This window comes from Chelonoidis abingdonii, chromosome 20, assembly GCF_003597395.2.
Source record: "Chelonoidis abingdonii isolate Lonesome George chromosome 20, CheloAbing_2.0, whole genome shotgun sequence".
Lineage (NCBI taxonomy): Eukaryota > Metazoa > Chordata > Testudines > Testudinidae > Chelonoidis > Chelonoidis abingdonii.
In genome coordinates this window covers 3563753-3580397 of record NC_133788.1, presented here as the reverse complement: position 1 = coordinate 3580397, position 16645 = coordinate 3563753, and the positions used below count along the sequence as shown (strand labels likewise).

The 16645-nt window shown below is 53.4% G+C and overlaps 1 protein-coding gene across 1 annotated transcript in view; it reads right to left on the bottom strand.

The window, feature by feature from the left end:
* The window catches only part of LOC116830268 (E3 ubiquitin-protein ligase TRIM39-like), a 475516-nt gene that overhangs the window by 67699 nt on the left and 391172 nt on the right, over positions 1-16645 (bottom strand). The window lies entirely within an intron of this gene.

Genomic DNA, 16645 nt, shown 5'->3' with positions numbered 1-16645 from the left:
GAACCAGGGCTCACCCAATTAAATTAATAGGCAGCAGGTTTAAAACAAACACGAGGAAGTACTTCTCACACAACACACAGCCAACCTGTGGAACTCCTTGCCAAGGGATGTTATGACGGCCAAGAGTGTAACTGGGTTCAAAAAAGAATTAGAGAAGTTCATGGAGGATAGGTCCATCGATGGTTAGGAGCACAGCTCCATGCTCTGGATGTACCTAAACCTCTGACTACTAGAAGCTGGGACTGGATGACAGGGGATGGATCATGTGAATACCCACATTCGACGAAGTGGGTATTCACCCATGAAAGCTCATACTCTAAAACGTCTGTTAGTCTATAAGGTGCCACAGGATTCTTTGCTGCTTTTACAGATCCAGACTAACTCGGCTACCCTTCTGATACTTGCCCTGCTCTGTTCATTCCCTCTGACCCTGGATGCTGTCGGAAAAGCATGTGGGCAAGACCCACCAGCCAGATACCTGGGAAAGAATCCTGTGTAGTAACTCAGAGCCCTCCCCACCTAATGTCCTACCCCAGCCATTGCAGATATTTGCTGCTAGCAGTTGCAGATTAGCCACATGCCATGTAGACAGTCCCATCACATGGTCCCCTCTATAAACTCATCAAGCGCAGTCTTAAGACTTAAGATTTTTGCCCTGACTGCTCCCCTTGGCAGGCTGTTCCAGGACTTCACTCCTCTTCTCATCTCATTTCAAACCTAAACTTACCAATGGCCAGCTTCTTTCTCTTTGCTCTTGTGTCCACAGTGGCACTTAACTTAAATAACTCCTCTCCCTCCCGGGTGTTTATCCCTCGGATATATTTATGGAGAGTGATCAGATCTCCCCTCAGCCTGCGTTTGGTTCAGTTAAACCAGCCAAGAGCTCTGAGTCGCCCCTCGACGACAGAAGGCCCGGTGGGTGGCCGGGCAGATGCCTGGAGGCGTTATGTTCGCCTTGGCAGCAAGCTAGAGGGATCCATGAACCTGGGGCAGTCTCCGGGCTGTACGGCAGGTGCGGTGCCCCAGCTTACAGGCGATTTCATGCTGACATGGCTTCCCTATAAAATCGGGACATCTGGTCACCCTAGTGCCCTGCCTTCTTGGAATGACAAGTATCTTACTGCCCTCCTGCCCCCCAGCCCCACACGGCAGGTCTAGCCCTGAAGCCGAGCAAATGGGGCCCCTTTTCTAGTGAAGAACAAGAGACAGGCTGGCTGAGGAGGTGATGAATGACCCAGACTGCTCAGAGTGCAGTAACACAGGGCTTGTCCGATAGTGCCTGTCTCTGCCAATGCGCTCTATGTGGAGAAGGCCATGTCCCAGCACAGGAACCGACTTTCAGCCTCCGTTGGCTTTTAGTTCCGGTGAAGCTAAACAATAGCAGGAAGGAGTGAGAGCAAAGGCTCCTGGAGAGAGCGCAGTGTGTGCCGCTCCTTGGTAAGATATGCAGCAGCTCTGAGCACCCGGGTGGCTGCTGCGCTCAGCACACGGCGCCACTGCTCAGGAGGTTAAAGGTGTCCCTGGCAGAGAAGCAAAGGTGTGGATGCTTCATGGCTCCACATGCTCTACTCACTGCCCAGCCCCCCTCTCCTGGCAGTTCATCTCCCTGTCTCCCTGGCCTTTCTCCCCTGCCACCACTCACTTACTGCCCCTCGCCTGCTCCCTAACTCGGGGGTGAATTGGTTCCCTCCCCCTGCAGCCCCTTGCCTCTTTGCGCAGAGAGGCTGAGCCATCAGTGCCCCATGCCAGGTCCAGGGCCTCGTGGGCAGCTTCTCCTTTTGCCAGCAGTCGCGGGCACAGCTCCCTTGCCAGGGGCGGGCGGTGCTGTGCGTGTGTATCGAGGTTGCAGGGGGACTGTCTGTTTGGTTCTCCAGGGCTGCGGAGGAGACAGAGACAAGGAACTGGCATTGCAGGGAGTAAGCAGAAAAGCTGCTTTGAGAGCATCTGTCGCTGCCAGGCAGAGAGGCGCCGTGATGCCACTGGCATTGAGAGTGGCAGGATGGGAGCAGAGATGTCCCCCCGGGGCTGCGGGGCTGGGGGGACTTTTTGAGGCCTGAAAGCCAGAGCGAGCAGAAGAATTGCAAGGAGCAGCCATGCCCAGCAGGCGTTGGGTGGGTGGGGGGATGAGGACATGGCAGACAACCTGCAGCGCCCTCCCCTGACCCAAGAATGGCTCCTGCCGGGGAGCAGGCTGGCTGCACCAGCCACACCCCACAGCACAGGGGGTTTGGTGGCTGGCAGATCAGAGGACGGGTGAGTTTTGGGTTCCCCGCAGCCAGCTGGCTCTGTAAAGGTTGCAGCCTGGGGAGCTTGTCCTGGCAGGTGGAGTTGACGCTGCCGAGCTGCGGCCCCGGGGCATCAGGAGTCTGCTGCCTGTCCTGGGAGTGGCCTCAGGCATCCTCATGGGACACACTGGGAATGCCACGGGAAAGGGCCACGGAGCCACATCCCTTGCACATCAATGTCACTGTGGGACCAGCACGGAGCAGAATCCAATCCGTCACCCTGTAGCAGCTCCCAGGGCCACGGGACAGAACAGCAGATGCTGTGTGAGTGCGGCCTGGCTGGGACGGAGGGTGGGTGCCAGGTTCGCATACTTTTAGATGGTGCCCAGGGGTCAGACCCCCTGCTAACCCCCCAGGCCGCCCTGGATCCCATGTCCCCCTGAAGTGGGGGCCCCTCAAAGCGCAGGGCCTGGGGTGGTTGCTATGGTCCATCCTATGGCCGGGAAGGCTCTGAAAATAGAAGCCCAAATATTGGTGGAGCCAGCACCATGTTCCTGAATATCGGTGGTGCCCGGGCGCCACGGGCCCATACAACTCACCGCCTGTGGCAGCAGGCAAGGGATGGGCACACGCTCAGCAGGCCAGTTAACTCTTGGTTCTGCCAGCCGCCTGCAGGACCTTGGGCCAGTCGCTGCATCCGGCCTGGGGCTCAGGTCCCCAGCTGTACGCTGACTTTCCTTCCTATGCCCTGGAGATCGGGTGATGCAGCGTGAAAGGGGCATTTCAGCGCCTGTTCTGCAGATTCTGGCACGATGTTGGGTGCAAGGAGTACAGATGGGGCCGTATGCAGCTGCCTTATGTCGCTCTGGGGGAGCAAAGGGGGTTTAAGCAGAAAGCAGAGGAGTCCCCTAGAATGGGGGACCCATGGCCACCCCCTTCTTTCCTACCTAGGGGGTGGTGCCAGGATGAGAGAAGGTGTGGCCCGGGCATTCCTGCTCCAGCCTCTCCCCACAAAAGTAAGTGCGCTTCCTGGGGAAGGGGCGACCCTGGCGTGGTCTCATTTCTCCTTCCAACCCACTGGGTCTCTCCTCGGCTCTGAGTTCAGCTCCCAGCTGCTCCCTGCATGCAGCGATTCACCATGACATCTCTCCCCATCCTCTCTCTCCCGCTGCTTTCTTTGCCCCCGGCTCTGCTCCTGCCCACACCCTTTTATGCCTCATCATGCATGCTGCCTCAGACCTGGGCCAGAGTCAGCCGCCTTGCCCCACCAAAAGCACACCCCACGGAGCAGAGCTCAGGCCCCGAGCCTCTGCAACGACAGGGGAATTTTTTGTAACATTTTTATGAAGCTGATGTGTGCCTCAGTTCCCCCCCCCCCAATACTTTGCATTGTTACCCAGTGGGGCAAAAAAAAGTTCTAAGTTTGTTCCCAGGGCAGACTAATAAATAGAGTGTGTGTGCATTTTTGTGTGTGTGTGACCAAGCGTGTGTGGCCTTGCTGTCCGGGTGGAATGAATAGAGTCATTAAGGAACTGGCTGAAACCAGCCCAGATCAAGGTGGGGTCCAGAGAGACAGTTCGAGCTCCAGTGACTCATGGATTGATTCTCACCTGCAGGCAACTCTGGCCAAGGGCCTCATGAACTCAGCGGGGCCCTGCCTGGAGAACAAAGGGCTGAGCCGTGACCGGGGCAGGATGAAGAGTTGGCTTCGGGAGGTGGTTGGTAGCTCTCACCTGGGACTAAGGACAGAGGCACAGGAGGGAGCCGGAGATGGAGTTGGTCACAGCTCGGCTGGCTCCTGGCATTGGCCCGGCCATCATAGACTGTGGTGTAACCGCTGCCTCTCTGTGCTAACCGAAGCCTTTCCGATCCTGCAGCCAAGTAACTGATCAATTCTTACCTCCCTTTGTAAATACCCCCGGAGAGCACTGCACCTGGAAGAGGCACAGCTGCCTTCCCGGGTTAGCTGCAGAGAGCTACAGAGATCGCTGGTGCTGAAGTCCCATCTCAGAGCCTAGGAGGCCCCTGGGATCACTGAGGCCTGGCACATGAAAGGGGTCACTCCCAGGAGAACGGTTACAGACTGGGGCATAGACCAGATCCTGTGGCTCTGCGACAGCCCCTTCCCATCTCCTAGACCAGGGAGCCACCTCCCTGCGTGTGGAGAGGTTGTCAAGTGCTATGACCCTAAGGCAGCATGTCCCTTTAGCGGTTCCCCCCACCCTGAGATTCCCCGTTCTGTCGCACCAGGTGCCCCTATGGCCTGGGAAGCATTCAGCCTCCCCTCCCCTGCCTGACAGGGCCCTTGGCCTATGGGTTGCCCCCTCTATCCCAACGAGACCCCCACTATCACTGCCCTCTCCAGGCCATTTCTTCCTCCTCCACTCAGGCACTGGGCCATACCCAGCTCAGAGTGTCCAAATCAAAGCCAGCAGCCTCCCAGGCTGGGTACGGCCGATATTCGGCATTCTTGGCACATGTTATACCCCATCTGTCTCCCCCTGCCCATAGCTCCAGACACATCATTCCTTATCGCTTGATCCAGTCGGGCGGCCTCGGGGAATTCTCAGGCAGCCCTGGCTGTCTCAGAGAGCCTCTGTCACACAGGCAGTTCATCCATCGGGGATGGGCCTGCCACGTGGGGCCCCAGCCAAGCCATCTGTCCCACCCCCATTTCTTGCATTCTGTAAGCAGGCATCCCCCTCTCTGGACAGTCTAATGCCCCCCCCCCCCCCCCGACCTGATGTCTCGACATGGTCAGACGTGTCCCCGGCACGGGATGCCTAAGGGCAGCGTGTCATACACTGCATCACATCGCAATGGCTGTTTCTTTAGTGCCAGTCCCCCAGGGCTTCCCTCCTGAGTCTCAGTCCCGAATGCTTCCCCATCCGCAAAGGAAGCTCAGTCAAACCCAATGAGTTTCAGCTCTGCTCCCTCCAAATCCACCACTCTCCGAGGCGGGATCGGAAACCTGGCCAGGGTCATGGGAGGTTGGGTCAGGTTATGAGGAAAGCTCTCTGAGTCTCTGTGGACCTATCTGGAGTCTGTAATGAATCCTGGTGACTTTCCCATGGCTTTGGTTCTCAGGCATGTGGGTTTTGCACAGCTGTGAGACACACCCACCTGCACACACACACAGATGGAATCTGACAGCCAGATCACAGTGGAAGGGGCATTTCCCCGCATCAGGGAGGCTGAAATAGATTTTTTCACCTACAGTGACTAAGCAAGAAAGGCCTGGAGAGGGAAGGGGCCCCTCACTCTGGGTCTGCCTGTTAAGATTCTTTGGCCGTGTCCAATTACACACTAATGACTAGATTAGGGCTGGGAATGCCAGCAAGTGACTTTTAATCACTGTGCATGCAAATGGCAGAAACCTGTAGACTATTAACCACCCAGTGCCTGACAACAGAGGAGATTCAACCAGCATCCTTGCTACATATTGTGCTCATCGCCTGACAGCGGCTAACGTTTAAAGGGACAGTGCCCTCCCTGCAACAGATGAGTGGGCATCCCAGGACACAGCAGGGTGGGTCTCCGCTAACCAAGGTCAAGCCCTGAGGGTCACCACAGAACAACTCAGGTTGCTGGAATGTTTCCCAGAGGTGAGTGTATGTGCACATGAAAAGGGAGTTGGCCTTTGTAGGATTGTGTTTCAGTGGAGACTCAAAGGGGCCTTCTCTCCTGGGGCCAAAGCACTAGTGGAATGATACTCTCTGTAGGGATCGAACCCTGGACCTCTAGAGCAAAAAGTCACCTGCCTTTGCTGCTTGAGCTAAAGGCCCAGCTCTTAGCTGAGGGCCTGTAGCAGGCCCATAACCCTTTATACCTGGTAGAGTCACCAGCATGGGTGAAACAGCTACGTTCTGCCAGTGACGGTGACCCAGTCATCCCCATCTGGCAGCATTTTTCGCCTGCTTTCCGCTGGTGAGAATGACTGATGCAGGGGGCAGAGAAATGGAGACTCGAGACCTGGATATTTTACAAGCTAGAATGGACAACTAGGATGATCTAGTCTGACCTATATAATGCAGAGCAGAGAACCTCACCCCGTGCTTCCTGCACTGGAGAGAACTGTTCTTCCCTAGTAGGTAAAAGACAGACAAATGAAGCGTCATCGTTCCCAGTTCTCAGATGGGAAACTGAGGCACAGTAACATAACGTGTCCGTGTCAGAGCAGGGCTAGCATGCTGATCTCCTGAGTCGTATCTAGTTTCTAACCACATGCCCTATATATCTTCTTCTCTTGACCTGGCTGTGTGGAGTTTTTAACAGAAATGAAAACTAGGATGCCCAAGTGGGTGCCGACTAGAGTTGGATTTGACTTAAGCATTTGCTAGAGCACCTAATAACACATCACTCATTAAGCTAATTGCATTCGGCTGGGCTATATAACCATGGTGATGTGGCTGCAAATGTGGTGGAAGGACTGGAAGCAAAGGGGAAGCAAAGGCCATGCATCAAGCTGGAGGAGGGAACGAAGCCCTACGTCTAGGTTCAGTGTTATTTAATATCTTCATTAACAAACTGGTCAACAGGTAAACAGTGCATTAATTAGCCACAGATGGCAACAAATCAGAAGGCGAGAGGAATGCCAGAGAGGAGGCAGAAATGCTACAAAGGGGGTTAGAGAAGCTAGAAACGCAGGCAGGCGTCAAGCCCTACTGAAACGCAGACAGTGCAGTCACCTTGGATGTAGTAGTGGTTGAAAGCAACCTGGGAGTGAGAGTGGGCAGTGAAGCAGGGATGGGTTTGCAGTGAGATAGGGCAGCAGAAAAGCCCAAGGAGATTTTGTGCTGCATGAGCAGAGGCACCCAACGCAGAGCAGGGAGGGGACAGTCCGTCTCTTTGTGACTCCGGGGACACCTTGTCTAGCGTCCTGCATTTGTTCCTGAGCAATTCAGTCCCAGAAAGATGGAGACAGACCAGCCAGAGTTCAGAGAGGATCCAGGGGGTAACAAGTTTGGTTGATAACAGTAACGGTGTTGATGTTATGTACTTAGATTTCAGTAAGGCGTTTCACCCTGGTACTGCACGACACTTTGATTAAAAAAACTAGAACGATATAAAATTACCACGGCACACATTAAATGGAATAAAAACTGGCTAACTGATAGAGCTCAAAATATAACTGTAAATTGGAAAGCATCATCAAGACGGTGTGTTTCTAGTGGGGTCCCACTGCGATTGGTTCTCGGCTCTAGGCAATTTAACATTTTTATCAATGACCTGGAAGAAAACATAAAATCATCACTGACCAAGCTTAAAGAAAACACAAACATAGAGGCAGAGGTAAATAATGACAAGGCCGGATCACTGATTCGAGCGATCTGGATCGCTTGGTAAACTGGGTGCAAGCAAACAATATGAGGTTTAATACAGGTAAATGTAAATGTGTCTACCTAGGAACAAAGACTGTTGGCCATATTACAGGATGGGGGACTCTGTCCTGGGAAGCAGGGAAGAGGAGGATCTGGGCAACTACAGGCCAGTCAGCCTCACCTCAGTCCCTGGAAAAATCATGGAGCAGGTCCTCAAGGAATCAATTCTGAAGCACTTAGAGGAGAAGAAAGTGATCAGGAATAGTCAGCATGGATTCACCAAGGGCAAGTCATGTCTGACTAACCTAATTGCCTTCTATGAGGAGATGACCAGGCTTTGTGGATGAGGGGAAAGCAGTGGACGTGTTATTTCTTGACTTTAGCAAAACTTTTGATACAGTCTCCCACAGAATTCTTGCCAGCAAGTTAAAGTAGTATGGGTTGGATGAATGGACTATAAGGTGGATAGAAAGCTGGTTAGATCTACAGGCTCAAAGGGTAATGAACAATGGCTCCATTTCTAGTTGGCAGCCGGTATCAAGCAGAGTGCCCCAAGAGTCGGTCCTGGGACTGGTTGTGTTCAATATCTTCATTAATGATCTGGAGGATGGTGTGGTTTGCACTCTCAGCAAGTTTGCAGATAACACTAAGCTGGGAGGAGCGGTAGATACCCTGAAGGGTAGGGATAGGATACAGAGGGACCTAGACAAATTAGAGTTTTGGGCCAAAAGAAATGTGATGAGGTTCAACAAGAACAAGTCCAGAATCCTGCACTTAGGATGGAAGAATCCCATTCACTGTTACAGACTAGAGACCGAGTGGCTAGGAAGCAGTTCTGCAGAAAAGGACCTAGGGGTTACAGTGGACGACAAGCTGGATATGAGTCAACAGCGTGCCCTTGTTGCCAGAAAGCGAACGGCATTTGGGCTGTATAATTAGGGGCATTGCAGCAGATCGAGGATGTGATCATCCCTCTATTTGACATTGGTGAGTGACATCTGGAGCACTGTGTCCAGTTTGGGCCCACACTACAAGAAGGATGTGGAAAAATTGGAAGAGTCCAGCGAGGCAACAAAAAATTATCAGGGCCTCGGCCATGACTTCTGAGCAGAGGCTGAGGAACTGGATTGTTTAGTCTGCAGAAGAGAGAATGAGGGGGATTTGATAGTTGCTTTCAGCTACCTGAGGGGGGTTCCAAAGAGGTGAATCTAGACTGTTCTTCAGTGGTGGCAAGATGACAGCACAAGGAGCAAATGGTCTCAAGTTGCAGTGAGGAGGTTTAGGTGGATAATAAGAAAACTTTCACTAGGAGGGGGGTGAAGCACTGGAATGGGTCCACTAGGGAGTGGATGGAATCCTTCCTTAGAGGTTTTTAAGGCAGCTTGACAAGCCCTGGCTGGGATGATTGTTAGGGATTGCTGCTTTGAGCAGGGGGCTGGACTAGATACCTCCTGGTCTCTTCCAACCTGATATTCTATGACTCTGAACAAGACTTGGGATTTGACGAACTGGGACTGTTCTTAATGTTTGCTCTGAATACTGTGTTGGTGCCTCAGTGTCCCCTAGGCAGTTCTTAATATCTAGGTGGTGGAGAAAGGTGTGTGATTGCTGCAGAGCAAAGGGCCAGTGCACCCTAAATGCCTGGCACTCAGTCTCCTAGCAACTGATGGCCTGGACCCTCCTCTGCAAGGTGCCACTGAAGTGTTGGAGACAAAGGATCAGGTGAGTCCTGGCCCGGAAAGGAGCTGAGCAGAGAGGAGGGCTGGAGGGGTGGTTAGTCTGGAGCTTGTGGGGACGAGGAGGGAGTGCAGACCTAGGGGTCTGGCTCACTGTCCCCAGAATGGACCCGGCCGAGGGTCTGGTTCGCTGGTAATCTGTACAAGCTCTGTTTTAGACCCTGTTCCTGTCATCGAATAAACCTCTGTTTTGCTGGCTAAGAGTCACGTCTGACTGCAAAGTGGGGGTGCAGAACCCTGTGGCTTCCCCAGGACCCCGCCTGGGTGGGCTCGAAGTGGGAAGCACACGGAGGGGCAGAGGATGCTAAATGCTCTAAGGAGAGACCCAGGAGGTGAAGTCGTGTGAGCTTCTTGCCCTGAAGAGTCTGCTCCAAGGTAGAGGAGGCTCCCCAAAGTCCTGCCTGGCTTTGTGAGGAGCAGTTCCAGAGCATCGCCTGGGGACTCCGTGACAAGAGTCATGATGGATAATCAGCTGACCATGAGCTCTCAGGGTGAGCAGAGAGGTTATTTCACCTCCGTATTTAGCACTGGTACGAGCACTGCTGGAATCCTGCGTCTGGTGGTGGTGCCCACAATTGAAGAAGGATGTTGATAAGTTGGAGAGGGTTCAGAGAACAGCCATGAGAATGATTACAGGATTAGAAAACCTGCCTGAGAGTGCTAGAGTTCAATCTATTTATCTTAACAAATTGAAGGTTATGAAGTGACTTGATCACAGTCTGTAAGTACCTACAAGGGGAACCAGTATTGAATAATGGGCTCTTCAGTCTAGCCGAGATGGATCTAACACAATCCGATGGCTGGAAGTTGAATCCAGACCGGAAATAAGGTGTAAATTTTTCACAGTGAGGGTACCTAACCATTGGAACAGTTGACCAGGAGTCACGGTGGATTCTCCTCCACTGGACATTTTAAAATCGAGATGGGATGATTTTCTATAGGCTCTGCTTCAGGAATTATTTGGGAGCAGGTTTCCGGCCTGTGCCATACAGGAGCTCAGACTAGATGATCACAGCAGGCCCTGCTGGCCTGGGAATCTGTGACTATGAATCAGGGAGCTGGCAGGGATGGAAGGAACTGAGAAAAGGGGAGATTTTCACAGACTATCTGGGAAACCTTCCAATGGTGTCAGACTATGGAATGGTCTCCCAGGGGGAGAGCTGAAAGAGCCATTGCTTGCAATAGGCACAATTAGATGAGATCAACATTAGCAAATGTCCCACAGGGAATGGCCTAATGCTGTGGGTCTTTCCCACTCCTAAGGCACAGGGACTCTGGTGTTGCTGGCAGGTGTGGGAGGGTATGAGACGGGGGGTGCAGGGTGGAAAGAGCCCTGCAGGGCTAGTCCCTGTGACCACAAGGGCCCGTGGCCATTAGTCAGAGCCAGTATAACACCTGCCAATGCTACTGAAATTCCTTCTTGAGTTCCATGCGGTTTTCTTAGCCAGGCCTCCAGCATTCATGTTCTCCAGCGCTAGCTCTGCGCACAGCTGTGCCACGGCCCCCCACCTGTCCCATAACGCCCCCTGCTCTGCGAGTCCCAGCCCATCGCACAGCTCAGCCAGTGCCCCCTGGCCTGCCCCCGGCATCCCTGCTATTTCAACCCTGCTCCCCGCTACTATGTGCAGCTCTGCCAGAGCCCCTCAGACCGGATCGCCGGTCCTCCCTGCTTATCCAGTTCTGCTCCTCAATCCCAGCCCACAGTGCCCCGTTACTCCAGTCCTGCCCCCCTCACAGCTCTGCCAATGACCCTCAGTCTTGGTCCATAGCCCCCTGGTACTCCAGTCCTGCCCCTCACAGCTCTGCCAATGCCCCTCTGTCCTGACCCATAGCCCCCTGGTACTCCAGTCCTGCCCCTCACAGCTCTGCCAATGCCCCTCAGTCCTGACCCATAGCCCCCTGGTACTCCAGTCCTGCCCCTCCTCACAGCTCTGCCAATGCCCCTCTGTCCTGACCCATAGCCCCCTGGTACTCCAGTCCTGTCCCCCAGCTCTGCCAATGCCCCTCAGTCCTGACCATAGCCCCCTGTACTCCAGTCCTGCACCGCACCCGCTCTGCCAATGCCTCTCTGTCCTACACCCATAGCCCCTGGTACTCCAGTCCTGCCACTCACCCAGCTCTGCCAATGCCTCTCGTCCTGATCCATAGCCCCCTGGTACCTCCAGTCCTGCCCCCTAACAGCTCTGCCAATGTCCTCGTCCTGATCCATAGCCCCTGGTACTCCAGTCCTGATCCCCCAGCTCTGCCAATGCCTCTCGTCCTGACCCATAGCCCCTGGTACTCCAGTCCTGCCCTCACAGCTCTGCCAATGCCCCTCAGTCCTGACCCATAGCCCCTGTGTCATAAATATAGCTAAGGGTTAATGTTTCTTTTACCTGTAAGGGTTACAAAGGGAACCAAACACCTGACCAGAGGACCAATTAGAAAACTGGATTTTTTAAAAGCTTAAGGGAGGGAATTGTGTGGGTCTTCTTTGTCTTGGGTCTGTGTCTTTTTTTCTGTGTCTCAGCTATGAGCAACTTCCTTCTATCTTCTGTTTCAACTTGTAAGTAACGGTAGAAAAACAATATAGGCTTTTATGTTGTTTTGGGGGTATTTACATGTGTGTAACTTGCTGGAATGTTTCAAATTGGATATCTTTTGAATCAGACTGTTTATTCATATTTCTTTATAAGCAATAGCCCTGTATTGTCATCTTGATACAGAGTTTATATTCTGATGTCTTTTTCTTTCTTTTTTTTAAATATAGCTTTCTTTTTAAGACTTTGTTGAGTTTTTCTCTCAGGATAAGCGGCAGCACCAGGGAACTTGTGGGAGGGGGAAAGAAGAGATAAAATCATCTCTGTTTCCTGTGTTTGAGGTTTGTGTCTTTGTGGAAGAGAGGGGACAGGCTTCTTGGTATTGTGATGTAAAGAGATTGCATAATACTCTCAAGTTAGCCCAGAAAGGAAAGTCTGGGTGGGAGAGGGAGGGGAAGGGAAGTGGAGTATTTCCCTTGCCGGTAAGACTCAGAGCTTCTGGGTCTTGGGGGTCTCTCCAGGGAAGGTTTGGGGAGACCAGAGGGGCCAAAACCCTGGACATTTTGGTGGTGGAAGCGAGATAAGATCCAACTGGTAATAAGCTTGGAGGTTCATGCTAAGCACCCAGATTTTGGACGCTAAAGTCCAGATTTGGGAGAAAGGCTTATAACACCCTGGTATCCAGTCCTGCCCCCCACAGCTCTGCCAGTGCCCCTCAGTCCTGATCCATAGCCCCTGGTACTCCAGTCTTGATCCCCCCAGCTCTGCAATGCCCTCTGTCCTGACCCATAGCCCCCTGGTACTCCAGTCCTGCCCCCACCCAGCTCTTGCCAATGCCTCTCTGTCCTGACCCATAGTCCCCTGGTAATCCAGTCCTGCCCCCCGCCCAGCTCTGCCAATGCCTCTCTGTCCTGACCCATAGTCCCCTGGTACTCCAGTCCTGCCCCTCACAGCTCTGCCAATGCCCTTCCATCCTGACCCATAGCCCCCTGGTACTCCAGTCCTGATCCCCCCAGCTCTGCCAATTCCCCTCAGTCCTGACCCATAGCCCCCTGGTACTCCAGTCCTGCTGTGTCCAGATGTGTAAGTCCAGGGTTAGTAGAACTGGAGGTTTGTTCGCCCAGGGCTTGAGTGTCTATGCTTATCTGTGACCCCAGGTTAGGAACTGACAAGCCTTGGGTCCCAGACGGGGGCTGCAGCATCTACACTGCATTATGGGGGCCTGAGTCCAGCCACCCATATCCCAGACTTCCCAGCGCCCTCCCAGAATGTGGCCGCTCTAGCCCTTTGTTCGTAGTGCTGTGACGGTGCAGAGAACAAAGGAAGTCAGCCCATGGGATTGTGGGGCTGCATCTACACCACAAAGCAATAGGGCTTGAACCCTGGGGGCCTGGGGTGCAGGAGGGGATGAGGGGTGTAGTGCTTACCTTGGGCAGCTCCCAGAAGCACCCTCCCCACAGCAGCAGCTCCTAGGCGGGGGGCTGGAGGGGTCTACACATGCTGCTGCCGCAGGCACTGCCCCCACAGCTTCCACTGGCTGCAGCTCAGGGCGGGGGCAGCACGCAGAGACACACCCCCCCTCCCAGGGGCCACAGGGACGTGCTGACCACTTCCAGGAGCGGATCAGGCAGGAAGCTGCCTTAGCCCTGTTGCTCTGCCGGTGGTGGCCGCGGGAACCCAGGGCCCTTTTAAATTGCTTGGGGGCGGCAGGCGGGGCTGGGGGGACGCTCTGGGGGAGGCGCATGGGAGGGCAGGCAGGGCCAGGGGAGAGACCCGGCTCTGAACTTTGGTGGAGACAGGCTCCTGTGCTCTCATAATGGGGATCACAGGCACCACGGGCCCATATAACCCACCACCCCTGACCCTAGGTCCTGGCTAGACTCAGACTCTGACCCTCCCCCCCTGCAGGGTTCTGAGACCCTGGGTCTGAGCCCGTAGTTATCGCAATTTGTGTGTAGACAGAAGGGGGGTTAGGCTTGAGCCTGAGTTTGAACCCTGGTTTTATATTGCAGTGTAGCCAACCCCTCTCTCATACACAGAGCTCTGCTGATGGCCCTCAGTCCCGAACTGCAGCCCCCCTCTCCAATTCCCACCCTGGTCTCCTTTAAAACTCTGTCCTCACGCCCAAACCTCCCATCTAAGCAGCCACTCTCTTGTGGCCTGTGTGCTTTTGCATCAAAGATTTTGGAAGCATCTTCTGACATACGGCAGCTCTGTGGTGTAGTTAACACAGCTGCAATTCACTATACGCAAGTCACAGTAGACTTCAGGAAACTGCCTGCAACTTTTCATCCAGACGCTGCCACTGTGTACGGAGGAGCATGCTTCCAAACAGCAGCATGGAGCGAGGAGCGCCGAGACAAGCCAGTCAGCTGCTGAGGACTGGAAACCTCAGAGGTTTTATTCTGGGGAAGCGGAGACGGTAAAGAGCTGAAATTGAGTGAGTCTGGAACAAATACTTCAGGGCTGGTGGGAAATTACCAAGGCCGAGATGAAATGCAAAGCAGCCACTGCAGCAGCCAATCCCTGGCGAGCCGAGGTCGGGCACCAGGGCAGGATGGGGGGCTGCGAGCTCAGAACCTCTGGGACAGAGTCCGGTTTCCTTTGGATGGGTGTACAAGGGGCAGTGAAGATCTGGGGGAGCCCTGGCCCTCTTCTGGGCACTTTTCATCCACAGATCTCAAAGGGTCACCCTAGGATCAGTGGCTTCATTTTCTGGGGCAGGAAGTGCCTAGCCCAGGGCAAGGCCTGGAGTGGAACCCAGGTGTCCTGGCTCCCAGTCCAGCAGCAGAGCTGAGAACTGAATTTGGGTCTCCTAGCTAGTACATCAGGGGAGTCGGCTCCAGGTGTCCTGGCTCCTCGTCCGGTGCTGCAGCCACTGGCTGCTGTCGCCTAGTAAGAGCAGTGCTCTAGAATCCACACGTACCGGAGTCTTTCAAGCAGATGCACAGGAGGCCCCACATTGCCCTGGGTGACAGCCCCGGTGAACTCAGCCCAGCCGGCTGTAACCAAGGGCAGACTGCGGCTGGCAGCAGTGATGGCTGGAAACTGACCCAGGCTTTGGAAATCACAATGAGCAGAGATACTTTTAATGAGATAAATGTCCCCTCAGAGCAAGAGAGGGGGCCGGGGGGCAGCCCAGAGCCTGTTCCAGGGACCGGCATTCAGCTGCAGTCTGGAACACAACAGGTAAACAATCTGTAACCGCCTCTTGTGTGGGCACTTTGAAAGGACTGGTAATTTTCATTGATTTTCTTTTTCCCTTCCCGCATCAATGCAATCAATCACAGAGTAAGTGGCTGCTGCTGGGCTCTTCGCTCCTTCTGCCTGTCTAGTGTTTCTCTAAAAGTCTCAGCCCAATCACTCGCTCTTGCACCGATTTATAGAAGGGGCAGCCAGAAACTGGGGAGTTCTGTTGAGTAAAAACCAGCCTGGCTGATTCCAGGCACAGTCTCCACCTGACAGCTCAGGGAAAAGATGCAAGTGGAGCATCCATCTGGCATCCATCATCGAATCATAGAAGATCAGGGTTGGAAGGGACCTCAGGAGGTTATCTAGTCCAACCTCCTGCTCAGAGCAGGACAATCCCTACAAATTCATCCCAGCCAGGGCTCGTAAGCCTGAGCTTTAAACCTCTAAGGAAGGAGATCCACACCGCCCTAGGGGAACCCATTCCAGGGCTCACCACCTACTCTAGTTGAAATAATATTTTTCCTAATATCCAACCTAGACCTCCCCACTGTAATGAGACCATTGCTCCTTCTTCTGTCATCGCCACCACTAAGAACAGTCTAGAAACCATCCTCCTCTTGGAAACCCCCTTTCAGGTAGTTGAAGGCCTGCTATCAAATCCCCCTCATTCTCTCTTCTGCAGACTAAACAATCCAGTTCCCTCAGCCTCTCCTCATAAGTCATGTGCTCCAGATCCCTAATCATTTTTTGTTGCCCTCCGCTGGACTCTTTCCGATTTTCCACATCCTTCTTGTAGTGTGCAGCTCAAAACTGGACACAGTACTCCATCTGATGCCTCACCAATGCAAACCAGAGGAATGATCACATCCCTCGATCTGCTGGCAATGCCCCTTACTTATACAACCCAAAATGCCGTTAGCCTTCTTGGCAAACAAGGGTCACTGTTGACTCATATTCCAGCTTCTCGTCCACTGTAAACCCTAGGTCTTTTTCTGCAAACTGCTGCCTAGCGATTCGGTCCCTAGTCTGTAGCAGTGCATGGGATTTTCCATCCTAAGTGCAGGACTCTGCACTTGCCTTGTTTGAACCTCATCAGTTTCTTTTGAACCCAATCCTCTAATTTGTCTAGGTCCGTCTATACCTATTCCCTACCCTCCAGCATATTTACCACTGCCTCCAGTTTAGTGTCATCTGCAAACTTGAGGAGGGTGCAGTCCACGCCATCCTCCAGATCATGAATGAAGATATTGAACAAACCAGCCGCAGGACCGACCCTTGGAGCACTCCGCTTGATACTGGCTGCCAAGTAGACAGGAGCCATTGTCATACCCGTTGAGCCGATGAATCTAGCCAGCTTTCTATCCACCTTATAGTCCATTCATCAAGCCCATACTTCTTTAACTTGCTGGCAAGAATACTGCGGGAGACTGTATCAAAGGCTTTGCTAAAGTCAAAGAATACACGTCCACTGCTTTCCCCTCATCCACGGAGCCAGTTATCTCATCATAGAAGGCAATTAGGTTAGTCAGGAAGACTGCCCTTGGTGAATCCATGTTGACTGTTCCTGATCACTTTCCTCTCCTCTAAGTGCTTCAGAATTGATCCTTGAGGACCTGCTTCATGACTTTTCCAGGAACTAAGGTGAGGCTGAC